The sequence below is a fragment of the Pinus tabuliformis genome, chromosome 8, assembly GCF_031772625.1.
Source record: "Pinus tabuliformis cultivar Carrire ecotype Pingquan chromosome 8, CPIR1, whole genome shotgun sequence".
In the NCBI taxonomy this organism is placed as follows: Eukaryota; Viridiplantae; Streptophyta; class Pinopsida; order Pinales; family Pinaceae; genus Pinus; species Pinus tabuliformis.
The window spans coordinates 563,824,130-563,846,509 of record NC_142294.1 but is presented as its reverse complement, the minus strand read 5'-3'; positions in this window follow the sequence as shown (position 1 = coordinate 563,846,509).

Here is a 22,380-nt window from a genome sequence, read left to right as displayed (position 1 = left end):
TTCTTTTTTTTTACAAGTTAATTTATTTCATTTTTTTTACTTTTTTTACTGGTTTTTTTCCTTTTCTTTTTTAAGGATTTTTAGTCATAATTTTTTTCCATATAATGTCATGTTTGAAATATTTTGAAAACTTACATTTTTTGTAGTCATAATATTTGGTTTTAATTCCATGGTTGAAAAATCGTCAATATTTTAATGTTTTTCTAAGTCATGAATATTTTATCTTTAATACTATGGTTGAAAACAGTTATTCGTATTTTTTCTGAAGTTCATGCTTGAAAATAGTTGGAAATTTAAAGATTTTCAGAGTGATGATATTTTATTTTTTACATCATTATTAAAAAATGTTGAAAATTAACCCTTAAAAAAAAACAAAATGAAACAAAACAAAAACAAAACACAAAACACAAAACACAAAACAAAACACAAAAACAAAAACAAAACAAAACAAAACAAAACAAAAAACAAAAACAAAAAAAAAACAAAACAAAACAAAAACAAAAACAAAAAAAAAAACAAAAACAAACAAAAACAAACAAAAAAAAAAACAAACAAAAAAACAAAAACAAAAACAAAAACAAAAACAAAAACAAAAACAAAAAAGCAAAAACAAACAAACAAACAGAAAAACAAAAGCAAAAACAAAAAACAAAAAAACAGAAAAACAAACAAACAAACAAAAACAAAACAAAACAAAACAAACAAAAATACAAAAGAAAACAAAAACAAAAACAAAAACAAAAAACATAAACATAAACAAAAAACAAAAACAAAAACAAAACAAACAAAGCAAAACAAAACAAAAAACAAAAAAACAACAACAACAAACAAACAAAAACAAAAAACAAAAAAACAAAACCAAACCAAAACAAAACAAAAAACGACGTTATTCCAACATCAACTTTCTTTTTTCAGGGTGTTTTTTGCACACAAAAATTTGGTTAACATTCAGGTTTTACTGTCATTTTTAAAAAAAATTGAAAATATACACACAAAAAAAAAAAAAAAATTAACATCAACACTTTTCATTTTCAACCTATCTTTTCATGTTTTTTGGGGGTTTTCGGGCTAGAGTACTTGTTTTGAGGTAATAGTTCTCATTTGATCAGTAACTATGTTTTTTCACTGGAAATTTTTGGAGATAATTATTTTCTTGTCTTGGTACTCAATTAGCTCATAGCTCATCTTAACATCCTCATTCTGAATGGAAAACAGAGATAGTGAACAAATGTTTGGAAGGATATCTTCATTGTTTTGTATATAATAAATAAACACAATGGTTCAAGTGGTTACCTTTGGAAAAATGGTGGTACAACACTTCCTTCTACACCACAACAAAAATGACCTTTTTATGGCACTTTATGCATATCATCCATTGTCCATCGCATCGTCGTTAAGAGACAATTCTAAGGTTCAAGCAATGGAAGATCCATCGAGCATCAACAACAAGTTATCTAACTCTTAAAGGATAACCTGACTCTCGTGTAGAACCGAATGAAACAACATGTAGATCAACATTGTAGTGAAAGAATATTTGACATCGGCGATTGGGTATTTTTACAGATACAACCATACAAAAACATTTCTCTAGAGAAAGCTAAGAAGTATAATAAATTATCACCCAAGTACTATGGCCCTTACAAGGTTTTTCAAAACATTGGTAAGGTGGCATACAAACTGGAGTTTCCTACATCTTCGTGATTACAACCAATTTTTCATGTTTCATGCTTAAATAAGGTTATAAGTGTAGAGCCTTGAACCTGTACCTTCCCATATACCTCTCAGCCTCCTTTTCCCACTCATTTCATCCACCAAATTGATTAAATCATTGTATTTTAGGGCTTTTTACATGATTTTCTAACTATGCTAAGTGACTGTTGTTTGGTTTAGAATTTTGGTTCAGAGTGCTGTGTTTCCGCAGCCAACACAGGTTTTTGTAGCTGATCCAGGTTTTTGCAGCTCGCACAGGATTCCGCAGCTGTTTTATTAAACGATATGTTGCAGGTGTCCTCTAAGAAGATGAGCCACATGGGCAAGTTCCAGGGGTCAAGGACATGGTACGTGTCCCACCAAATCACCCAGAACAGCCATAAAAGCCCGCGGTCAACAAGGAGGCAAATACCGGTCAACAGAAGTGTTCAGCGGTGGCACGGCTCTGCGTTGCTCTGTTTTTGGGCACGTGAAGCTAGGTGGCATCATCCTCAGCCACAGAGACAATCTAGAAGCATGAATCCAACAGCCATATTCCCCAGATTGAATGAACACGATGACAGTTACCTAGATCCCGGGACGCAGAGGATTCACGTGTTTTTAAACAGCTGGTTGAATAACATAGATCTCGTAAAAGTAGTTTGCTTTCTCCTTATAAATAAAGCATCCTTGAACGCTGTAGAGTTAGTCGTTTGGTAATCATTTTTGTATGTAATTTTGAGCTCCCCACTGTACTTTTACATTTGCTGTCAATACATGAGAAGACTGTTTTGCATTTAAGCGTATAACTGCTCCTTGAACCGGCTGAAGTAGGCAGAGGGCCCCTGTTTGCTGAAGCCCTGTACAGTAACCTTTAATTTCTAGCATTTCTTTTTCTTGTTTCATGTATAATAGTTGTACAGATGTCTTTTAAAATTGTTGCGTTTTTATTTCTTTTCAACATGTATATTAGCTGTACATAAACTTTGATTTCTGTTGATTTACATTTCTGCACTTTTATGTTCATGACTGATCAGTGTGTTATGCAGGTTTCTTAGGCAAGCCCGGGACAGTTTTCCTTCTTTTCTTTTCATAATTAGTGGCATGCGTGATCATCTTGTCTATGTTGCTGACATTCATTGTTTTTCAGTTTTGATTTTCCTTATTGTCATTTCTTTAACTTGCATATTTACTTTCTGCTCTTAGATATCAAGTTTTTCATCTATTGATGGTTCCTTTTCCATAATCAAATAACTTTATTGGGAGCCAAAATATCACTTAGTATAGCTTGATTTAGTTTGCTTTAGAACTCACATTACTTGACTTATTCATAACTATTTCTTACATGATAAATTCAGCTGAAAGGCAAAAGGTTAAGAGAAAGTTAAAGTGTTGTGACTAGTCTCTTTTATGTAATTTCACTTAGATTTCACATTGCTTAACATTTCATGATATCTTTCCATAGAAAGGATTAAGTTGAAGAGTTGAAATAGTGTGAGATAGTTGTTCTTAATTTTTGGATTTCATTTTCATTTTCATTCAGCAGCAGAGACACTGGGTCGATGTCATTAGTCCTTTATTTGATTTCTTTATTTTCCTTTAAGAGTTGATTTTATTGCAGTTGTTGTTCAAACTTTCTTGTAGAATACTTTTTAAGTTTTGAGAAATCATTTAGAGATCACCACAATGATCCACATTTCACTTGCTTTATTACTTCCATCACATCACAGTAGGAAAGATACATTCGAAAACAAACTTAAAAAGCTAAAAACGACAAAAGACTAAGAAAACGGTTACCTAAGTACATATAGTACACCTCACTTCATCAGCTTACGAGCCTCGGGTTGACATTTAAAAGTTGCAATTTAGACATCACTAAATTGACCAAACATTTTGGCACCGTTGCCGGGGAAGTGAAATTAGGTAGCCAAATTCTTAAAAAAAAAAAAAAATTCAAGGAAGAAAATTGATAACATCTCAAATTATGCTCTCCTCTTGCACTTAATGTGATCTGGAGGATCAGAAAAGAGAGAGTTATTGGTTTAATAGTTTCTTGAGTATGCTCTCTTTTTGCACCTAGAGTGACCTGGAAGATCAGAAAGAGAATTATTAGCCCGACTTGAAGAAAAAATAAAAATGACATGCATAGAGCAAGAGATTCTAGGGGAAGGTTTTTAGCTAGAGCCAAAAGTTCGATTTTTACAACTCCATCTACTTCAAGGAATAGACAAGAGACACCTCCATCATCTCCAACTTACACTCCTAGCCCTAGGATTCCTGGAATTCAAGAGGCAGGAGTCGACTCTCCCACACCTTCCATCAAATCTGAACTAGAAAGAGATCCTTTCCTTCCTTCTACAGAGAGACAAATTGTAATTGAAGAAGTAGAATCATCTGAAGAAGAGGGAGAAATTCCTTCTCGTACACCCTTAGTAGAAGAACCAGAAGACTCTTAAGTCTCCCGGGAAACTACCATGACAGAGGAAGGAGCAACTGGATTTGGTAGAGGTAGAGGTAGAGGAGGAGGAGGAAACAATGGAGGAGGTAGAGGTAACATTGGGGGAAATAGGGATGGGGATAACTCATTCGGGTTTCCTATAGTTGATGAGGACTCCCGAGCTACAATGAAAAACATCTCACCATATGTCCTCCCAAACTTCCATGGGTTTAGGAATGAGGACCCTGAAACATTTCTATTTGAGTTTGAGGTAGTGTGTCGAACTTATGATTATTTGGAAGACTCTCAAAAACTCAAATTGTTTCCTTCAACATTGAAAGGAGCAGCCTTGAAATGGTTCATGGGATTACTCACTCAATCCATTAGGTCTTGGAATGATATGAAACAGGCATTTTTGGATAGGTACCTGGACTATTGTATGCCCACCAATCACAAGGATGAGGTATTCAAAATGATGCAAAAAGAAGATGAAAACTTGGAGGAGTTACTTGAAAGATTTCAATATAATCTGAAAAGAGCAAAAATGAGTAACCTGGATGAGGAGACCTTGAAAGCCCTTTTATTAAAAGCCATTAGAGATGAATGGATAGATATTTTGAACATGATGGGAAAAGGAGATATATCTCAACTTCCACTTTCTGACATAGCAGAATTATGTGTCCATCTCTCAAGGGGGAAATTTAAAACTCAAAAAGGGCCTAGAGATCCTTCTCTCATCAGAGCAAATAAATCTGCAACTGGATCGGTAAGTAGGTCTGAGATTGGCAACATGCTTGATGAATTCAAAACTGATATTTTAGGGAGTCTTAGTGAGCAACTGGACACCCTTAAGATTCACAATAAGCAGAAAGCAAAAGCTGAGGCTTTGGCCATCTTTTTCCCAAAGTGTAGGAAGAAACATGCTCTAAGGGAATGTCCCTTGGATGCAAAAGTTGTAGAAACATGTGTAATTTGTTCAGAGAATCATGAGACCAAGGATTGTCCTTCAATTCCTGGGCTCAAAGCTATCTTTCAAGAAGATCCAAATACAAGCGAATCTCTCCGTTTTGTTGCAAGGAGACCTTGGCAGGGGCAACAAAATCAAGGGTTTAGCAACTCTATGAATTTTCAACCCCCACCAAATTGGAATCCTTGGCAACAACCTTGGTCCCAACCTCAAAATCCTTTTCAATCATGGGTACAAAGTATGCAAAATCCTTATGGGAGATTTGCTCAATTTTACCAATATCCTCCATCTTTTCAAAACCAACAAGCTCCATAACTTCCAAATCAAAATCCACATCTATCATTGCCATTTCCACAACAACAACAACCTTCTCAACAAAATCCAAACTCTCAACTCTTGCTTCCATTCCAACAGAAGTCAAATCAACTTCCTTCTCAGCCATTGCCAAACCCCAATAATAAAAACCCTCAAAATGCCTACATGATGGAGGGTCAACAATTTCCTACCTATATGATTGTTCCTCTCAATGAAGTACAACTCAGATCAGGTAGAGTCCTAGATAAACCTTCTATAAATGCTCAAGAGCAAAGCATTTTTGAGGAAGAGTCTCTTGAAGCCAATAAGGGTTCTGAAGCATCTCTTCAAAACCCAAGTACTCAAAAAGAAAAAGAAAAAGAGTTAACCCCCACAACTCCCATAGTTGAGCAACCTGCATCTTTATCCGCACCTCCTTTTCCCGAAAGATTACAAATTGACAAAGGAGTGGAAAAAAAAAATTGGTTGCCTGACTATAATTTTCTAGATGAATTGAAGAATGTCTGTATCAAGATTCCCTTTTTACAAGCCATTAAAGAGATTCCTATTCTAGCAAAAACAATAAAGGAGTTGAGTCTTAAAAGACCAGTAAGGAAACCAAGAGATACAAGAAGGATCCACTTGGTAGGGAAAATTGCATATATCATGATGGGAAAAATTACTATGCAGAAATGTGTAGATCCTGGTAGTCCAATTGTCAAAACACATATGAATGGGGTAGAAATACCAAATACTTTGATTGATTTAGGGGTTGCTATCAACATCATGAGTAGACAGACTATGGAACAGCTAAAACTTCCTAATCTTCTTTTTACACCTACTTTATTGCAACTTGCAGATCGATCAATTATTAAACCAGATGGTGTATTAGAAGACATTCCAGTCTCCCTAGACTCTTGGGAATATCCAGTGGATTTGATGATTTTAACTCCCAAGAGTAATCTAGGTGGACATCCTCTTATTTTAGGAAGACCTTAGCTAGCCACAGCTGATGCTTTCATAAGTTGTAGGTATGGGGATATGTATATTTCTGATGGTAATTCGACAAAGAAATTCAATCTTTATCGTCCAGCAAAAGAAATTACAGAAATAGGGGATAATGAGTGGGTTGATGATGAAGATACTATACGACCTGTCTTTACCATTTCTGAGATCAGTGAAGATAGTCAAATTCTGAACACATTAGAAAATTTTGAACCATCTTCAGAATATGACCACACACAATTTCAGTTGGATTCTGACATTGAGTGTCTATCATCTAGACAAATGTCTCTTTTCTCTATGGAAGAGTTTGGTAGTTCTACCATTGAGATTTTTCCAGGAAAAACATTGAATATCAACAAAAACTTGGAAAAATCACAACAGGAAGAGCTAACCAAAGTCTTACAAAAACATTCTACTGCATTTGCATGGAATATACTGATATGAAAGGTATTGACCCGAAGACTTGCATTCATCACATCTACATTGAGGAAAACAGTAGACCAATCAGACAACCTCAAAGAAGGATGAATCCAAACCTTAGGGAGATAGTGAAAGAAGAGCTCCAAAAGTTACTTAATGTAAACTTCATTTACCCCATTTCAGATAGCCGGTGGGTTTCTCCTTTGGTTATAGTACCTAAAAAGAATGCTAAATGGAGGGTTTGCATTGATTATAGGGAATTGAACAAAGCAACTTTGAAGGATCACTTTCCTTTACCCTTTATTGATCAAGTATTAGATACTTTAGCAGGCAAAAAGTATTTCTCATTTTTGGATGAGTTTAGTGGTTACAATCAGATTCAGGTAGCACCTAAAGATCAGGACAAGACCACATTTACCTGTCCATGGGGAACTTTTGCTTACCGAGTACTTCCTTTTGGATTATGTAATGCACCTGCAACATTTCAAAGGGCAGTAATAGGGATCTTTTCTGATCTAATTCATGATTGTGTAGAGGTCTATATGGATGATTTTATAGTTTATGGTAATTCATTTGAAGAGGCATTAGAAAATTTGGAAAAAGTCCTTATAAGATGTAAAGAAACAAATCTTTCATTAAGTCATGAAAAATGTTTTATGATGTTTACTGAAGGGATTTTTTTAGGACATCATATTTCAGGAGATGGAATTAAAGTTGATAAATCAAAAGTTGAAGTCATCTCCAAGTTACCTATTCCAAATTGTCAAAAAGATGTTAGAAGTTTTCTTGGATTTACTGGATATTATAGAAGATTTATTGAAAACTTCACTAAGATAGCATCTCCGCTTTTCAAATTACTTACAAAAGACAGTGAATTCAATTGGGGTCCTGACTGTCAATCTGCATTTGAAACTTTAAAAACAAGAATATCTGAAGCACCCATTTTGAGAGGGCCAAATTGGAAACTTCCTTTCCATATTTCTACAGATGCTTCAGATACAGCTCTAGGAGCTACGTTGGGTCAAAAGGATTTAATTCCTTACGCCATTTACTACACCAGTAAAAATTTGACTCCCACTGAGTTAAATTATACTGTGACAGAAAAAGAGTTCTTAGCCGTTGTTCATGCAATCAACAAGTTTAGACATTATATAACAGGCTATGAAACTTTTGTCCATACTGATCATTCTGCAATTAGATATCTCATGAACAAACCTGTTACTAATGGCAGAGTTACAAGATAGCTTTTACTTTTACAAGAATTCAATATTACTGTGTTAGATAGACCAGGAAAACAAAATACAGTAGCTGATTTCTTGTCTAGAATCCAAAATACTAACGAAGATTCTCCTGTAGAGGATAAGTTTCTAGATGAATATTTGTTTGCAGTAACTACTAAAACTCCTTGATATGCAGATATTGCTAACTATTTGGTTACAGGGAAGCTACCTCCACACTTATTTCCTAATGAGAAAAGGAAAATCATTCAAGAGAGTTCAAAGTATTCATGGATTTCTAATGAATTGTTCAAAACAGGGCTAGATTGTGTGATCAGAAGATGTGTTCGGGAAGATGAAATGCCTGACATCCTTAAGGCATGTCATGATGAACCCTGCGGTGGACACTTTGCTGACAAGAGGATTGCCTATAAAATCCTTTCTTTAGGATATTATTGGCCTTCTCTCTTCAAAGATGCAAAACAATATGTTAGAAGGTGTGAAAGCTGCCAAAGAGTTGGGAGACCAACTCTTTCAAATGAAATGCCATTACAGCCACAGGTACTCATCGAACCCTTTGAAAAATGGGCTTTAGATTTCATTGGACCTATTAATCCACCATCTAGACAAAAGAAGTATATATTGGTTTGCACTGATTATGTTACTAAATGGGTAGAAGCCAAGGCATTGCCTTCTGCCACTGAAAATTTAGTTGTTCAATTTCTTTTTGAGGATATTTTTACTCGTTTTGGTGTCCCAAGAGAAATTGTGACAGATCAGGGAAGTCAATTTACATCTAACTTGATGGAGAAGTTGATGGAAGAATAAAAATTCAAGCACAGAAAATCTACTCCATACCATCCGCAAGCAAATGGTCAAGTGGAATCTACAAATAAAGTTCTTGAGAGCATCATCACCAAAACTGTTCATCTCCACAGAAGAGATTGGACAGAAAGGCTTCCTGAAGCCTTATGGGCCTATAGAACTACATGGAGGAACACAACAGGACATTCTCCCTATGAACTTGTTTATGGGAAAGAAGTCTTGCTCCCCATTGAGTTTCAAGTCAAGACCTTCAAGATGGCAGTTTAGTTGGGGATGAATCTATCAGAAGCCCAAAAGTGCAAAATGGAGCAGCTGAATGAGCTAGATGAAATAAGACAAGATGCAATTTTAAGGACTGATCTAGTTCAGCACCAAAGAACTAAGTGGCATGACAGATATATCAAAGAGAGAAAGTTTCAAAAGGGAGATTGGGCGTTACTGTTTGATTCCAAGTTTAAAGACTTCAAAGGAAAATTTCAGACTCATTGGCTTGGACCATATGAGATTGATGAAGTTTTTAGCAATGGAGCAGTTCGAGTCAAGACTATTGATGAGTTTCAAACTCCTCTCATTGTGAATGGCCACCGATTGAAAATTTATCATAAGCCACTCTCAAAAGAGGACTTTGTCAAAATGTTTCAAGAAAATTCTGCAATGAGGCTGGTGGAGAGGAATCCTTCTCCTCCATCAGCCTAAGCTTTGTTTCTTTCAGTTGAAAAAAAAAAAAAAAAAATCTTTTGTATAAGCCTGAAAACCAATCATAGATTGGCAGTCTTATACAGAAAATGTAGAGTGAAAATCAGGGACACCTGACACTCTATATTTTCCAAAAAAAAAAAAAAAATCTCTCTTCCTTTCCATCTTCACTCCACCTCACTTGTCATTTTCATTTTCACCACCATCTCATCTTCATCTCCATTCCACTTCACTCCACTTCATCTCCATCTCATTCCACTCATTTCATTCCATTCCATCAATAAAAGTCCCTCTCAGGACTATTTCATTTAGTTAGTTATTTTTATAACTATATTTGTGCAGTTAAAGGGGTGTTGTCTCAGTTTCCGCAGCTGGGAACCGTTTCTGCAGCTAGCACCAGTTTCCGCAGCTTGAAACGATTTCTGCAGCCAGCATCACTCTGTCTCTACAGCCAACAGCACTCTGTTTTCAAAAAAATTATAGTCAAAGGTTAGCATCATCATCACCAAAGGCAACAAAGATATGAGTCATCTGCAAGATCAAAAAGCAATAATGGGTCAGAAGCCTTAATCAACAAGTGGCAAACTTCCAAAGGTATGATCAAAATCTCTACCAAATAACAATTTAATGTCATTGTATGCATAGTTATTAGATCATGGAAATTCCACTAAATACAATGATTTGATACGGCAAGATTCATATCACTCCTCTTCCACGATGATAATCCATCCACCTCATTCCTTTCTAACGGTCCCATAATCACTCTTAATTCAAACTCGAAATGGGGCTGCTCTTTCATTTATTGGTCGTACGTAGAAGAAGTGACCTACTGTACTACGGCTCTCCTCCACCATAATTTCCACAGCCAACGTTGAGACGTGGCGTAAACCAACCAATTCGAAAGGACGCAGCCGTTATACTGCCCAGTTATCACTTCGCTCCCGCATGCATTTGATGCTAAACCCGTGACTGTTGCTTACCTCGTGCTCATACCATTCTCTGCTCTCCATTTCCGCTGCAACCTCCATAGCTTTGCTCTCTCCATTTCCGCTGCAACCTCCATAGCTTTGCTCTAAACCCTGATTACAGTCACTGCATATGCTTTGCATTTCGATTACAGCCACTCCATTTCCCTTAAGCATCCCGTAATCAGCTCGTTTTCCCTTTAACGTCCACACACAGTAAAATTCTCAGCCGGGGTTGAAAGCCGAGAATGGGAAAGTTACTTAGAGCTGAACCTGAGGGCCCAAAATACCTGGAGGGGTATCTGCAGACAAAGGAATCATTGAAGAAAGCAAAGTGGCTGAAATTTATTCAAAAGTTCAGAGGTTATAATAAGGAAGTCACTAAAGCTTTTGCTCGGTCCTTTAATGGACACGTAGTGGAGGTAGGGGATTTGAAATTTACAATAACAGAGGCCACAATAGCAGCAGCAACCAGTTTACCACAACAGGGAGACAGATGGTTTAAAAACAGAGGTCTGGATGATCAAGGATGGAAAGTCATGCTCAAGAACCCAGGTATGGATACTTCCATATTTACCAAAGGAATTCCTGTGCATATAATCAAAGAAGAATGGTCTACGCTGTTATTACTTGTTCAGAAGTTTATTACATGCGAGGGTCGTTTTGGCACTATGTACATGTATCATGCAAGGATTATGATGAATTTTATGGAGGGCCATGCCCTTAATTTACCTTACTTTCTGTTAGCAAGCCTAAAGAAAATGAGCTCTACTGTTCAGAAACATGTAGGCCATATTGAATCCCACCTTTACCATCACGGGCTCATTAGAATTCTCATTGAAGATCAATTGAAAAATAATAACGATACTTGGGAAAAGTTTTTAATCAGAAATCACTTCCAAGAAGTGACTGAAGCCTCTGCCAGTAGTTCCCCAAAAATCCCAAAAAGAAGTAGGAGGAAAGAAAGAAATGTTACAACTCAGGACTCTCCTACAAAAGACACTCAGGAAACTGTTCAGGAGGAAGAAGAAGAGGGAGCTAGAAATAAGAAGCAGAAAAAGGACAAAGGTAAAATAACTATTCAAGAGACATATCCATCCCCTGAACCATTTGTAGAAGAAGAGTCTCAAACCCTGGCAGAGAGGTTAGCACATCTTCAAGCTGCTGCCTCAGCAAAGAAACAAAAAGAAAAACAGAGTGCCCAGAAAGTAAGCACTAGTCCATATGTGAGAAGAAGCAGTAGGCTCAAAGGAAAGAAGAAAGTGACCCAAGAAAAACAATCACACTTCATTGATTTAGGTGAAGGAACACCTGAAAAAGGTCCAGCTCAGCAAGACATAGAGGCAAGTCCTCCACGTGAGGAAAGTCCTTTTCAGCTGGAAAGAGAAAACAGTCCTCCTTTACCAGAATTTGAGTTCAGGCCGAGAAAAACACCTGAGGTAGATTCCACCCAGCAAGAAGCATATAACTACTTAGAGTCCTTAGAACAATCAGCTGCAGGACCAAGCACTACCTTGCCACTTGATGCACAAGTGCAGTCTTTAAAACATGAAGTGTTTGAGCTAGAAGTCCTAAACAGGCACATTAAACAAGAAAATGAAGCATTATAAGAGCAAAGTAAAGTGGACAAGATTGTCCATGACAATACCATGCTTCACTTAGGACTGTGGCAGAAGAAGAATAGAAAGTTGAAGAAAAAGTGTAAGAAGCTGAGCAGGGCATTGATTAATTTGAAGTTCGGGTGTCTAGTCAAGAAGCCAAGGACCATTTTGGCATCAAGGAGAAAGAGAAGAAGGCTGGATGTTCTTGCAGAAGCATCAGAGCACATGGATTGAGGAAAAGAACTAAGTTTTGGTTGCATGAGGACATGCAACACCTTCACAGTGGGGGTATGTAGAGCCTTGAACTTGTACCTTCCCATATACCTCTCAGCCTCCTTTTCCCACTCATTTCATCCACCAAATTGATTAAATCATTGTATTTTAGGGTTTTTTACATGATTTTCTAACTATGCTAAGTGACTGTTTTTTGGTTTAGAATTTTGGTTCAGAGTGCTGCGTTTCCGCAGCCAACACAGGTTTCCGCAGCTGATCCAAGTTTCTGCAACTCGCACAAGATTCCGCAGCTTTTTTATTAAACGATATGTTGCAGGTGTCCTCTGAGAAGATGAGCCACATGGGCAAGTTCCAGGGGTCAAGGACATGGTACGTGTCCCTCCAGATCACCCAGAACAGCCATAAAAGCCCGCAGTCAACAAGGAGGCAAATACCGGTCAACAGAAGTGTTCAGCGATGGCACGACTCTGCGTTCCTCTGTTTTTGGGCACGTGAAGTTAGGTGGCATCATCCTCAGCCACGGAGACAATCTAGAAGCACGAATCCAACAGCCATATTCCCCAGATTGAATGAACACGATGACAGTTACCTAGATCCGGGGACGCAGAGGATTCACGTGTTTTTAAACAGCTGGTTGAATAGCATAGATCTCGTAAAAGTAGTTTGCTTTCTCCTTATAAATAAAGCGTCCTTGAATGTTGTAGAGTTAGTCATTTGGTAATCATTTTTGTATGTAATTTTGAGCTCCCCACTGTACTTTTACATTTGCTGTCAATACATGAGAAGATTGTTTTGCATTTAAGCGTATAACTGCTCCTTGAACCGGCTGAAGTAGGCAGAGGGCCCCTGTTTGCTGAAGCCCTGTACAGTAACCTTTAATTTCCAGCATTTCTTTTTCTTGTTTCATGTATAATAGTTGTACAGATGTCTTTTAAAATTGCTGCGTTTTTATTTCTTTTCAACATGTATATTAGCTGTACATAAACTTTGATTTCTGTTGATTTACATTTCTGCACTTTTATGTTCATGACTGATCAGTGTGTTATGCAGGTTTCTTAGGCAAGCCCGGGACAGTTTTCCTTCTTTTCTTTTCATAACTAGTGGCATGCGTGATCATCTTGTCTATGTTGCTGACATTCATTGTTTTGCAGTTTTGATTTTCCTTACTGTCATTTCTTTAACTTGCATATTTACTTTCTGCTCTTAGATATCAAGTTGTTCATCTATTGATGGTTCCTTTTCCATAATCAAATAACTTTATTGGGAGCCAAAATATCACTTAGTATAGCTTGATTTAAGAAAGATTCTTCGGCGAAAATCACATGGAATATCATTTGTCGACGCGTTTCGAACCAACTAGTGTGGTTCATCGTCAGGACAAGTTGAAGCAACAGATCCAGCTTAGCATGATAAATAGTTTGAGCAGAGACTCCAATGGCTAAATTAACGGCTAATTTTGACCTTAGGCCAGGTCAAATTCTTATTTACTATTTTTAAGGAAATCAGTTGAATTCGGTAAAGAGGATGGTTATAAAAAGGGAATCTGTTTATTTATATATATATATATATATATATATATATATATATATAAGGTAGGAATAAATGGTTGGTTTGCTAGTATATTTATTTATTTATTTTATTCAATTTATAAAATAATTATTATTGGTATTGGTATTCTACATATATATATATATATATATATATTGATTAAAATAATAAGATGACTAGTTTTTTATTCACTAATAATTTAATGGTTAGTTTATTTTTATGGAAGTTAGTTAAAATAATTTTAAGGTTAAATATATAAATATATATATTCTATGATTAAAGTTAAAATATTCGGTTATTAAGGTGAAAGTTAGGGTTAATGGTTAGAATTAAAAGGATAATTTATTTACTTATTTAAATTATTTAATAATTATTATATATATATACATGCCTATATATATAATTAATCATAGGTTGAGAAAGTAATTAATAATTAGTTTATAATAATGTTTAGGACCAATCCCATACAAATAATTCTAAGGGGTATTAAGATCAAAAAATATTATCAAAAATATAATTTAAAAGGAATTAAAGTTAAATAAAGGGCCAAAGAATATAGAAGTTAACTAATAATAATAAAATGGAAAAATGGATTTAATAAAATAAAGCAAAGTTAGTTGGAAAATAGTTAAAAATTATAACAAGATTAGAATGACTATAGAAATGATAATTTTATTTAAATTATATTAATATAAAAATAGTAATAATCTTATTTAATTTATATTAATAGATAAAGGTAATTAAGTTCAAAAATCAAAGTTAACTATTATGAGTTAATGGGAATAAGTAAATGCCTACAATGGAATATATAAGTAAAAATATTAATTAAAAGAATCATTAAATTATAAGTTGAATAATACTTTAAATAAATAACCTAAAATAATAAATTAATTTCTATTTTATTAATATAAAACCAATCAATTTATTTAAATTTCATTAGTAAATAAAGGGAAATTATTACCATAAGATCAAGGAAGAAGAAATAATAAATTAATACTATTTAGAAGAATCAAAAAAGGTAAAAAAGGACTTTATAAGAACTACAGGGCCAAAATAGGTTAAAAACAAAATAAGAGGGCCACAGAATACTAAAAAGAACAAAGAAATAAATAAATAAAAATAAAAATAAAATAGAATAGAATAAATAAAAATAGATATAATAGAGACGAAAAACCAAAGAGGATAAAAAAACGACTAGGACGAGAGGGCAGGGACCCAACACCTACTGAATTTCCACCCGTCATCCCTATTGAGATTGCTTGGTCTCTTTTTAATCTCAAGCGCTTCCCTGAATTTTCGATGGTGGAAATGCGAAACCTTAGCTATAACACTGGCCTCTTCAATACAAACATGATGATTGGTTTTCTCAGCATGTTCAGCCAAAGCGGAAGACTTAGCTCTCCTATGCTTAAGATCCGCTGCGTGCTCGCTAATCCTCTGATTAATGGAATGACCAGTCTCCCCAATATAGGGGGTCCCACAGGAACAAGGGATCATATAAATGCCCTTCATATCCTTAGGGTCGATAGGATCTTTCACTGATCTGAGGGACATACGAATGGTGTTCAGGGGCCTGAAGGTCACAGGGACATTATGCCTCTTAAAAATCCTGCCAATTTTATCAGTGGTCCCTTGAACATAAGGAAGATGGACACCTGGAATCCGATCTCTCGGTTCTCTTTTTGCCATAGAATTCCTGGAGGCTTTAAGGAAAGCCTTATGACCCAAGAATCTACTATAACCATTCTTTGCAAAGACATCCAGCAGATGGGATTTTTCTTTTTCAAAGCTCTTCTTGTCAGAGATCCTTAGGGCCCGAGTAGCAAGTGTACTAAGGACACCCATCTTTTGCGCCGGGAAAGGAGCAGGAGGTAGATGGTTGCCTTCCTTTCCTTGATATTCTTATTTCTAGGAATGATGATGGTTCCCTCGCCCATCGAGTTTTCCGGAAGAAAACTCATACGGAGCAATATCTTCTTGCTAGTTCGCACCATTTCCCAGCGCAAAAGATGGGTGTCCTTAGTACACTTGCTACTCGGGCCCTGAGGATCTCTGACAAGAAGAGCTTTGAAAAGGAAAAATCTCATCTGCTGGATATCTTTGTGAAGAATGGTTATAGTAGATTATAGCCTTAGAAAGCTGGTCTGCTTCCTCATTCTTGTCCCTGTAGATGTGGGAAATAGTAAAATTGTTAAAGGATGACTTTAAAAACATAATTTCTTCTACAAGAGTCTTCAGAATCTGGTTTTGACAAGATGCATTTCCATTAACCCATTTTATGACATTCAGAGAGTCTCCGAAGATTTGAATTGTGAAGATATTTCTTTGAAGTAACTAGCATAGGAGAAGGCGCAAGGCAGACAGCTCAGCATAGTTGTTTGTACCAGGTCCTAGCCCTACAGATGCTTTTAAAGTATGATCAGGGTTTAAGTGAATGCACAGGCCTACTCCAGCCTTGTTATTCTGGGAAGCCCCGTCAAAATAGGCCCAAGGAATGCCCTCCAAGATAGTAACAGGCTTTTGATTCTTTTGAAGATTTTTAGCATCAGGGATCGGGATGGCAAAGTATATGGCAGCACAATTGATGGCAATGGTGGCTATGGGAGTGTCCTTGTCTTGAAACAAGCTTTTGTTCCTTGCTAACCATACACCCCAAAAGAAAATAAGAGGCAGATTTCTCATGTTTCCCTCTGGATAGTTTTGCCACCATTTCCTCCAAGCCTCTTCCAAAGGATCTAATCCCCACTGAGATTTTACCTTAATCAGATAGGTTACCTCCTCCCAAATTTTTTGAGAGACTACACAGGCTGTAAAGAGATGTCTGATAGATTCCTCTTCTGACTTGCATAAGGGGCACCTCCCAGGCCCAACTAAATATCTGGCTTGTAAAATGTCCCAAGTTGGGACCTTTCTTTTGAGTATGCACCATAGGAAAATCCTGGCCTTAGCTGGGCATTTTAATTCCCATATGTTTTTCGCCCACCAGTCTGGTGTTCCCCATCCTTTCTTTTCCATTAAGAAAGTATATCCATCTTTTGGGGAATATTCTCCTGTTTTGCCTTGCGCCCATATCAGACGATCTGGTTCGTCTTTTAGCCTAACATTTGAACGATGCAGTTCTTGGATGTAAGAAGCCCATTCGTTCTTCCATCTGATATATATTCCTAAGTCTTCATCATTCTTCCAAGCTTGACCCCATATAGTAGAGTGGCCTACTTTCTCCACCTGATTTAGAGTTGTAATTCCTTTACTATCAAGATGTCTGAGAAAACCAAGTGACAAGGCAAAAGCTTCATTACAACCTACCCATGGGTCTCTGCTGATTCTGATATGTCTTCCATCTCCCACTTTCCAAGCCAAACCTTGTTCAATCACAGAGAAGGCCTCCACCGTGGCCTTCCAGATGACTGAGATATTCTTCATTTTCTTATCTTGGCTCCGAATCCAGTCTTCCAAAGGAACTGGATCAATGTACTTCCTTTTAACCACCCTTGTCCAAAGATTCTCCATCGAGATTAATCTCCAGCCTGATTTAGCTGCTAGGGAAAGACTGAACTCAGGGAGCCTTTTTATTCCCCATCCTCCCCAATCTTTTGGTCTAGCCACCTTATCCCATGCCACCCAGGGTAAGATGGAGGATTCTTTGGTTCCTGCCCATAGAAATCTGCAACACATTCTTCTAATTTTCTCCATCACTCCTATGGGGATCCATGTTAAAGCTGCCCAGTATACTGGAATGGCTAACAAAATAGATTTTATGAGGGTCAATATGCCAGCTCTGGAGAGCCACTTGAAACTCCAATGTGAAATTCTGGCTTCTAGCTTTGCTATGAGCCAGTTCCAATCCTCTTTTTTATAAGCTGCCGGCTTTAGCCAAAACCCCAGATATTTGAAAGGGGAGTCCAGTGGTTGATGGTGGTAGGGAAAAAGATTAGCCATCATGGATCTTTCTCTTCTGTCAAAATCTGCCACACAAACTTGAGATTTCCTAGAGTTTATCTGCATTCCAGTAGCTTTCAGAAATAGATCGAAAATGCATTTTAACTCCTTAAGTTCATTATAAGATCCATTGGTGAAAATCAATATATCATCGACAAAAAGCAGGTGAGTGATAAAAAGATTAATTGCTACCTCAATACCTTTTACCTTCTCCTCTCTTCTGGCTTTATGAATCAATCTGCTTAGCCCTTCTGCCACTAGAAGAAACAGGAGAGGGGATAAAGGACAGCCTTGCCTGAGGCCTCTTTGGCTATTGAAAAAAGGGGAGGCTGCTCCATTGATCAGAACTGCAAAACTGACATTTGTGATACAGCCCATTATCCAGCTGATAAAAGAATAGTTGAAGCCCAAATGAGTAAGCAACATCCGGAGATAGAGCCAGTTTATTCGGTCATATGCTTTGGAAAGATCTATTTTGAGTACCGCTCCCTTCTTTTTCTTTTGTCTGACACTGTGAATTACCTCCTGGGCTACTCCAATGGCTTCATGAATTTGTCTTCCATCCAAAAAACCAAATTGTTCCATTGAGATGTTTCTTGACAGGATAGGAACAATTCTGATAGCTATTACCTTAGCAATGATCTTGTAAATACAATTACACAAGGAGATTGGTCTGAAATCTTCAAAGCTCTCTCGATCATCCTTCTTAGGAATGAGAGCAATAAAAGTTGAATTAAAAGGCCTGTAGACTTCTCCTTTCTGTCTTGATTCTTCTACTACATCAGTAATTTCAGAGCCTATTTGGTCAAAGAAGGAGAGAAAGAGTTCAATAGTCCAGCCATCAGGTCCTGGACTTTTGTCTTTGGCCATATGTTTCATAGCAGCTTCAACCTCCTCCTTGGAAACAGGGATTGATAGCTCTTCTGCTTCTTCCTCCTCAACGAATCTTGGGAAGCATTGTGCTGTTCTTATGACTTCTGCTATGGTGGCCTCTCCCGGATCTGAGAAAATTTTCTGGAAGTGTCTCTGTCCTAAACCAGAGAGATCTGAAAAAGAACTGACCTCCCTTCCTTCTTCATCTTTAAGGCTCCAAATGGTATTTACAGATTTCCTTCCTTTTGCATAGTTATGAAAAAAACTAGTATTTTCATCCCCTGATTTTAGCCATATTGCCCTACTCTTAAGCCTCCATTCTTCTTCCTTGTCCAAGAGGATTTTGTTTTGAAGCTTCTCCAGATGAAGGATTCTGTCCTTTGAAGCCTGCGAAAAATATCCATCTTCCTTAGTGCTCTCCAGAAGCTTCAACTCCTCCCTGATTCCAGACAGTTCTTCATTATGTTTCAGTTTCCTATCCTTTGCCCATGATATTGTCGCTTTCTTCAATCTTTTGAGATTCTCCATGAACAGGAAGCTTTTGTCCTCTCTTGCATTTCTGTCAGGATGGATCCATGTTTCCTTAAAGAGATTATTGAAAGATGGATCTTGAAGCCATGAGGAGTTGAATTTGAAGGGGGTAGGAGGCTTTGGGGGGGGGGGGAAAGAGAGATCTAAAAAAATAGGGAAATGATCAGAGTTGTCTATTTCCTCAACCCACTGTCTGAAAATAGGAGCTTTAGAGATTAGGTCCTAAAATAGCAGAAAGCGATCTAATCTTTTGGCGATCCGATCCTCCCCTACTCTTCTGTTCCTCCAGGTAGGCTTTAGTTTGACCGGGGAAGGATCTATGAGGTTGTTTCCCAAGAGAAGATTGAGGAAAAAATCCGACAGAGGGTCTTCCCTAGCTGATGGACCCCATGCTTCTGCTCTGCCTATAGAGAAATTTAGATCACCCCCCACAATCGACAAGGAAGACTTCATCAAAGGTTTTGACAACAAATCATCCCAGAAGATCTCCCTTCCTTGACATGGGCCATATATGTTAACAATTGAAATGGGGTGAGTGAAATCAGGAGAAATTACCTCCATGCCCATAACTTGCTTCATCCCCCATTGATTAATGACCTTAATTCGACCTTCTTTAAACCCAATTGCTAGACCCCCCGAGTGGCGTGAAGAATCTATTGCAGAAAAGGTCCACCCTGGCAAGAGAGCCTTTAACATTGTTTCTACCTCAGTAGCCTTCCCCAAAGTTTCTTGCAGAAAGAGAATGTCCACTTTTGAATTAAGGATCCAGTCTTTCAGGGTCAGTTTTTTAGGTTTATTGGCCAAACCTCTACAGTTCCAGGATGGCAAAAACATTTGATAACAGAAACAGGGGACTGCACTACTCTAAGAACCCTGGGGATAGAGAATTGTTTTCCATCTACTATGTCCAGCTTGGCTTTAAGTTTTGCCTTAGATAGGTCCGATTTTCTACCTCTCTTATTTTTGGCATAAACCTGAGAGGTCGACTGTCCTAAGCCTCCAATTACATTTGACAGCCCAGACTTCCCTCCCATAGATCTAAGGTTATAGGGGCACGGGGTGTGAGGAACTGGGGGAGCAAGAGGGGGCCACATATCTTCACAATTCAAATCAAGAGACGGCATGGCAGCCGAAATAGAGTCTACATCAGGAGAGGTCTTTGCAGGTTCCATGTTCTCGTTTATGCCAATGTTATGAGAGGGAATGTTTGAAGGCGAAACATGCATAGAAACTGAATCATGCTCAGGAATTTTAAGAGAAGAAAGAGGGGGACCTGAGCACATACCCTTTTCAGGATCGCTGAGAGGATTTTGTTCTGCGGGTGTGACCTTTGCGATCTCCTCCACTGCTTCCGCCGGATGCGATTCAGTGGTCTGTGCAGCCTCTTGGATATGGGGGTCTTCAGACACTGGCTCTTTTAGAGTCTCCTCAATCTCCATTTCTTCTGTTGCCTGCTTCGCCATGTCTTCTTTCTCCTGAGGCGCTTGAGGGTGATTGAAAACTGGTTCTCTGAAAACTGAGGTCCTCCGAAAACGTCTCCTTCTCCTGAACAGCGGACAATCCTTTGCAAGGTGCCCATACTCATGACAGCGGTGGCACCTAAATGGCAAGTGCTCATAATCCAAAATTTGTTCGAACACATAATCTTTGTATTGTAAATTTATTTTTTGGGCCAGACCTCTGCTCGGGTTTAGGCTTACCAGGATGTGGGCCATCGCTCTGTTCTTCGTCTCCAGAAAAGACATATCTGCTTCCAGGAAGGATCCCAGTCTGTTCCCGATGGCCTTGAACATAGCTTCTGTCCATAGAAACGAGGGGAGACCCGGGGCTCTCACCCATACCGGGAACTCATCAGTCCTCTCTTTGATAACATCGAAAAGGGGGCTCCATTTTTTTCAACAGAACTGGAATGTTCCCTATGTTCCAGTTTCGTTCAAGCACCCACTCTGCCGACTCCTAGTCCTCAAAACTGAACTTGAACCACCCTTTCGCTAAACATTGTGCCTCGAACCGAAAAGGTCTATCAGAGACAAAACAATTTTCGCCCCATGCTTGAAGAAATTCCGACGAAAATTTCTTTCCTCTTGCCCTTCCGACTAGGGTACATTCTGCAACGGCTAGGGTTTCTTCTATAGAGACCTCCATACCTAGGACTAAGTTCCCTTCAATCTCCTGAGATCCAATTGGCCTTTGGGGTTTTCTTTTCGCCCCTTTATTCCTTAACTCTTCCGCAGAGGCCCTAGTTTCCCCGCGGCCGTCGGTCCATTCTGGTTCCTCCTGTGCCGAATCCGCAGGGAAATCTATCTCCGGCTGTGACTGAACATGAGCAGAGAAAACGGGATCAGGGGTCCCTGTAAAAAGATGACCAGCCGCCGCACCCTCGAGACCTCCCCGCTCTCCTACTAAGCTGTCGGATTGGCCTACGAAACCTCCTGCAGAGCTTTCTTTTGGTAAAGGGGATTCTCTTTGCAGAGAAACCCTAGAGAGCGGAGGAAAACCACCAGAAACCCTTGTTGAGCCGAGGCCTGAAGAGAGCCCCAAATTTGCGAAATCTTCAAAACCCTTTGATGGAAAAATCCGGCTTGATTCTGCTTTGCCCTTTGGATCAGAAGAAGGAGCACCTACTATCGACCCATCCGTCACATTCTCCCTAACCACCTGCTTGTAGGAAGCCTGGTTTCGAAATCTAGAGGCTTCTCTGCCGGAATCCTTACTTTGATGCAGAAAAGATGGTTTTACCTCCTGTGAAAAAGACTCCAACCTCGACAGCTCGAAAGCTCCAAAATACTGTTCCACGTTTTGAACTGTGGGTTCCTTCCCCCACATTGAGAGAATGTCTTCCAATTCCGGGTCCAGATCCACCAATTCGTTGGGATTAACCATGGTTAGGGGAGCCGTTCCGAGAAAAACGACAGCAAAACGGTCAAAGTGACAGGCGCCCTTACCCTAATCTCTTGTAAACGGAATAAACAGAAGTTCTGCAGCTACTGTAATGGTTTTTCACCGAACAAAACACTTACGCCAAACAAAACGCCGACCTCCAGCTGCCAGTCACCCGGGAGATGCTTTCCTGCGCCTTCAACTGTTCACGGAAACTGACTGCAAACTGCCTACCCGTGACCTGAACGCGGTTCCGCCC